Source organism: Odocoileus virginianus, chromosome X, assembly GCF_023699985.2.
Source record: "Odocoileus virginianus isolate 20LAN1187 ecotype Illinois chromosome X, Ovbor_1.2, whole genome shotgun sequence".
Lineage (NCBI taxonomy): Eukaryota > Metazoa > Chordata > Mammalia > Artiodactyla > Cervidae > Odocoileus > Odocoileus virginianus.
In genome coordinates, this window is record NC_069708.1 from 11,600,526 (window position 1) to 11,606,525 (window position 6,000).

Sequence of the window (6,000 nt, forward strand, 5' to 3'; positions counted from 1 at the left end):
AGGAATTTGAAGCAGATCACCACCCTAAGCATGGTCACAGGGTTAGAAAACTGTTTTGGTGTTCATTGAAATAATTTTTCTCCTGGAAGATAAAGACAGCCTGTCTATGGGGTGGGGGCTTTCTATTGTTTTTAGCATAATTGTTGTCTGTCATTATTTGAGCTTTTTTTTAAATAGTTGAAGTATAACTGATTTACAATGTTGTGTTAGTTTCAGGTGTACAACAAAGTGATACAGATTCTTTTCCCTTATAGGTCATTAGAAAATATTGAGTATAGTTCTCTGTGCTATACAGTAGGTCCTTGTTGATTATCTGTTTTATATATAGTAGTGTGTATATGTTAATCCCACCCTACTAATTTATCCCTCCCCTACCTTCCCCTTTAGTAACCATGTTTGCTTTCTATGTCTGTGGGTCTGTTTCCATTTTATAAATAAAATCATTTTCATCTTTTTTCCACATTCTACATATAAATGATATCATATGATATTCATCTTTTTCTTTCTGGCTTATTTCACTTAGTATGATAATCTCTAGGTCTATCCATGTTGCTACAAATGGCATTGGTTCATTCTTTTTTATGGCTGAGTAATATTCCATTTGGTATATTATATAATATATATATGCACACACACACACACACACAGAATATCTTCTTTATTCATCTGTCGAGGGACAGCTTGCTTCCATGTCTTGGCTTTTGAGGTCTTTATTGACGCATAGTATTCATACAGAAAATGCACGGTCATAAGTATACAATTTGATTGATTTGCATAAAGTCAACACACTGGGTGCTGAAACCAGCACCCAGATCATGAAACAGAACATAACCAGCCCTCTAGAAGACCCCTCCTCCTGCCCCAGTCATCTCCACCACAAAAGGTAATCACTGTTTTGTCTTTAAGCACAATAAATCCATTTTGTCTGTTTTAACATATATTGTAAATAGAATCTTATAGTAAGTACTCTTTTGTGTCTGGCTTCTTTCGTTCAGTATCATGTTTATGAAATTCATCCTTAGTTTTATATATAGTTATAGTTCAGTCATTCCCACTGACATATAGTCATCTATTGTGTGACTTTTCCTTTCTTTTCTTTCTATTTTTGATAAGCATTTGGATAATTTGCAGTTTATTTATTTATTTAGTTTTTACTGTTACAGCCAGTGCTACTTTAAGCATGTCTCTTGGTGGCCCTGTGTACCCATTTCTGTTGGTTATATTCCTAGGAGCTGAATTGCTGGTTTGTGTATATCCCACTTTAGTAGATGCTACCAAACAGTTCTCCAAAGTGGTTGCACCAGTTTACACTCCTATTAGCCACGTGGGAGAGCTCTGGCCTCTATCTTTATGCTGTTGTTGCTCCCTACCCTCTTGCCTTGAGTAACTTCAGTTGTTGCCACTGTGCTCCTGAAAGTGTGGTTTGACAGGATGTCACTTGCAAAAGGCTATGCTCTTAAGCAATTTTCCCTACTGCCTCTCTCACTAATGCAGTGCAGACTGCTCAGCATCTGCTCAGGTATGAAATTAACCTTTACATAATGCTGGCTGGGATTGGAGGAGGTGAAACTAGAGGAAATCATTCTGGTTATTGAGACTTGTTTTTCAGGACTGTAGTTTCAAAATGTCCCTGATTCCCCAGATATTAAAGCTAACAGAAGGAATGAGTAAAAGCTTAACTTGCTTTCTGAAAAGGAATATAGGCAGGTGTTAATAGAGTTATGAAAATCAATATGAATTGTAATTGGGGTTGGGCTATGTGGGTTCAAATCCTGGCTCCATCACTTACTGTGTGACATTAACGAAATTACTTAATACGTCTGTGTCTTGATTGCTTTGGCTGCCAAGAGACAATAGTAGTAACATCTGCCTCAAAGGGATAGACTTGTGAGGACTAAATCTGGCACTACATGTGAAACACTTAGAAGAACGCCCAGCATGTGGTATGTGCCATGTGAGCATTAGCTGAGTGACTGCCTGTCTTAAGTCTTGAACCCTAGAAGTGGTGCCTGAGAAGAAGATTCTTGTTTAATGAGGAAGTATTCTCTAGAGAAAGGAAGGCCAAGAAGCAGGACAGGGCAGGGGAAGGACCTAAAGCAAGGATGTGGTCCATCCAAAGTCCAGCTTTAGTGTATCCTATGGGGCTTCGCTGGTGGCTCAGACAGTAAAGAATCTGCCTGCAATGCAGGAGACATCGGTTCAGTCCCTGGGTTGGGAAGATCCAATGGAGGAGGGCGTGGCAACCCACTCCTGTACTCTTGCCTGTAGATTCCCATGGACAGAGGAGCCTGGTGGGCTACATCCCGTAGGGTTGCAAAGAGTTGGACATGACCGAAGCCAACTAAGCAGCAGCAGCAGCATGGTGGCTCTTGGAACGTAAATGGCACCAGTTGCCCCACCTTGAAGCAAGGGAGATGGCTTTTCATACCTCCCATTGTGATCTGTCATTGACTGTGGGCTGCAGGGGCTGGAGCACTCTTGGACTGGGGACTCTGCTCCTATTGGCTGAGGCCAATCCTCCAGAGAAGGGGACATCTATGAGCTCTTACCTGGGGCTGGGTGCACCTGCCAAAAAGAGGATATGAGTGGGGCATGAGACAGTCTATTGTTCCTAATCAGGCTTTTATTTGTAGTCAAGTCAGAAAAGTCACAAGTTCAGTGATGCTAAATAAAGTCTTTGAGGGGTAAGGGAGGTTATCTTCCTAGACATTCTTTGCCAGGGACAAGATGTCCATGGGCACCCAGAAGTTCTAGTAGTCTTTGCCCACATGAATAATAAGCCCGTGAGTGTATGCCCTCCCACACAAACAGCTGCCTTGGTACAGGCTCACAGCATTAAGGCTCACTTTGTAAGCCTGGCCCTTCCACTCAGTGGGGCCCTCCTTTAGCCCTGCTTCTCAGGACACTTTCCTTTACAGACCACCACTTTAAGTTTTTCTCTGCCTTCTGGCCATCCCAGTCCCTGTGGGAGAAATGAAAGGAAATACACGGAGGGCATCATCTATCTGAAGGTCTGGATCTATGGTGCTTCCTAGTGAAATGTCACCATCCCAAGTCTCGTGACTTAATCAGAATTTACGTAATGTGCCCTTCTCTGTGGGAGATGGAAGCAGGTGACCTCTGCCAGATGTGCGTTTGGTTTCTAGGAGGTGGCTCTGCTGGCCATGCTTCTCTCAGGAGTCAGATTTCCACACAGGACAAAGCAACATCAAAGCAAGATGAGTCACTGCTTCGACAAATGGGAAGCCTGACTCTGCACCCAGGGAATTCAGGGGGCGCCAGTGCACACCTGGGTGCTGATGGGGGTTAGGGGCTGAAAGAACATGAAAGAGCCAGTCTCCCACTAAAATCTATGTCTCCTCCTTTCAGTCAGATAAACTGAGAGAGTTGCATCTAGCCTGCCTGGGAAGTAAAATCTCGGAAAGGGAGATTGAAGGGACAGCAGCACTAAATTGAAGTCTGCAACATATACCACGTCTAAGCATTGGTTTGTTGGATAGTAAGTAGCTCATCTGTTCGTTTGTTCATTAATTCGTTCAACTGGTGTATAGCAAGTATCCTCTGTGTGCCAGTTTCTGGGCTCCACAATTATACCTATCAAGGAAATCAGCCACAAAATAAATAACTATAATTGTGATGAGTGTTAAAAAGCTTAACGCACCCGAAATTGGAAGCTCTAGCGCATGTTCAGGCTTCGCTGGTGGCGCAGTGGTAAAGAATCCACCTGTCAATGCAGGAGACTCAGGTTTGATCCCTGGGGTTGGGAAGATCCCTGGAGAAGGAAATGGCAACCTACTCCAGTATCTTGCGTGGGAAGTCCCATAGACAGAGGAACCTGGCAGGCTACAGTCCATGGGGTCACAGATGAGTCGGACACAACTTAGTGACTAAACAACAACAACAAAGGACATTGTTTAGTACTACCAGGAGCAGAGTTGGGAAGTTTTTCTAGCATAGGAACAGCTGCTTCTGATACACAGGAAGCCTATGAGCGGAACAGAAGGCAAAAGCTGGAAAAAAAATTAGATTTTGCATTCTAGTGCTTTGGTTGCAAGGAATGACCACACGAATGCCTGCCAGTTCATTCACGCATCTGTTTGACAAATATTTGAACACCTCCAGTTTATACCAACTAGACTCATTTCAGATTCCACAAGATTATTTTCATAATCTATATAGTGGCGTCATTCCTCGTATCCTCCTGGGGCCGCTCTATTCAGATACGCCAGAAGACCAGCTGGGTAGGCGAGAAGTTAAAAGGAAAGCCTGATGGAAAACTGAAATGATTCCATCAAGAAAAATTGCTAATTGTGGTTTCTAAACCTTTCCCCCAAGGATGTTTTAAAGCAGGTAGTGAATTTTCATGTGCCAAGCAGGAGGTTTTGTTTATGTCTTTACCCCTGAGGAACAGCAAGAGAGGTGGCCAATGTTCCATGTGATTGTTGGTCACTACGTGACTCAGTGGTCAAAACAAAACCCATGGGACCTAAGTCCTAAGGCCTGTGCTTCACCATCAGCTGTAACTTCCTCATTGCTTTTTATGGCTGGTGAATCTGGCTCTTTAGAGTGGCATCCAGTGCAGCTCGAGCAGCCATGGGTTTAGCATTTAGAATTAAATGGAGGCAACATAGGTGAGCTAGGCAGTGCAATATATTGGTATAGCAACAGGAAGAGCAGCAAGAGCATTAGTAGTAGTAACAGTAAGATGGAGCTGTAACCACTTATTGTACACGTTGAACACTGTATTTAGCACTTGTTTGGATAGGTCTTCCCTTGTGGTACAGTGGTAAAGAATCTGCCCGCCAATGCAGGAGACACTGGTTTGATCTCTGGCTGGGAAGTTCCCCTGGAGAAAGAAATGGTAACCCACTCCAGTGTTCTTGCCTGGGAAATCCCATGGACAGAGGAGCCTGGCGGGCCACAGTCCATTGGGTCACAAAGAGTCGGACATGACTGAGTGACTAAACAACAACAACTGGATTATCTCATTTAATTCTCTTAACAGTCCCAGGATGTGTGTTCTGACTTTCTTCTCCAATAAAGATCAGTCAAGTTGCCCATGGTTACAACCATTTAAGTGGCAGACTCTGAACTGGATGCAAGGTCTGGCTAACTGCAAAACCCATTCTCTTAGTTGTTTCTTTTGATTACCTCTCAAGAAAGTGAGCTTTGGTGTAAAAGAAAAATAAATCTGCCAGTTAAAGCAGTTATTAAGACTGCGGTGAGGCTATTGAAAACACTTTGTCCTTTGATTTTCTTGCTTGGAAAATGCACACAGCCCAGTGGGGTGGTGAGGATTAAGAGGATTAATTAATTGAAAATCTGGCACACAGTAGGCACTCAATAAAGGACAGTTCCATTTCTTTCTGTGAAAGCCACTTGGATTCCATTGCAAGAAGGAAATCAAGGAAGCATTAGCTCAAATTAAGCCTTTCCAAAGGTCTAAAGCTAGCCTTGCCTGTGTTTTCCCAGCTTGGTAAGTAGGCTCAAGAATAATACAACCCTCAGCTGAAAGCCTGCTCCTGAGTAAGCCCTGACCCCTGATGCTTCACAGGAAATGGTGGTAGGTGACTACTTCCATTAAATTGAGTAACTGGTATGAAAATAAGCTCATATATAGCTATTTGAGGATTTAGTCTGTAATCATGTGATACTATAGTTACTATGAGAGAAGAGAGCTAAAAAACGAACTCTCGGCCAGTGAAAATGTTCACGTTTGATAATAGTGCTCCTTCTGGTTTGAGAGACTCCTTTTCTGATTGGTTGTTAAAGATTCCAGAAAGTGAGCCCAGTGACCTCTCATCCATTTTGTTATGATTGGGTACTGAGTCACATTCTTACCTCTAGTCCCCAGTGGCACTCCCTAAATGGCCTTCCTGCCCAGTTTCCAAACCAGGGCCTAGTCATATTCCAACAAAGCTGCTGAGGGCTTCCTGCAATGGAGGCCACTTGAGGGGTGTTTGCTCAAGGCCTGGGTTTATGTCATGACTCTGCCTCAGG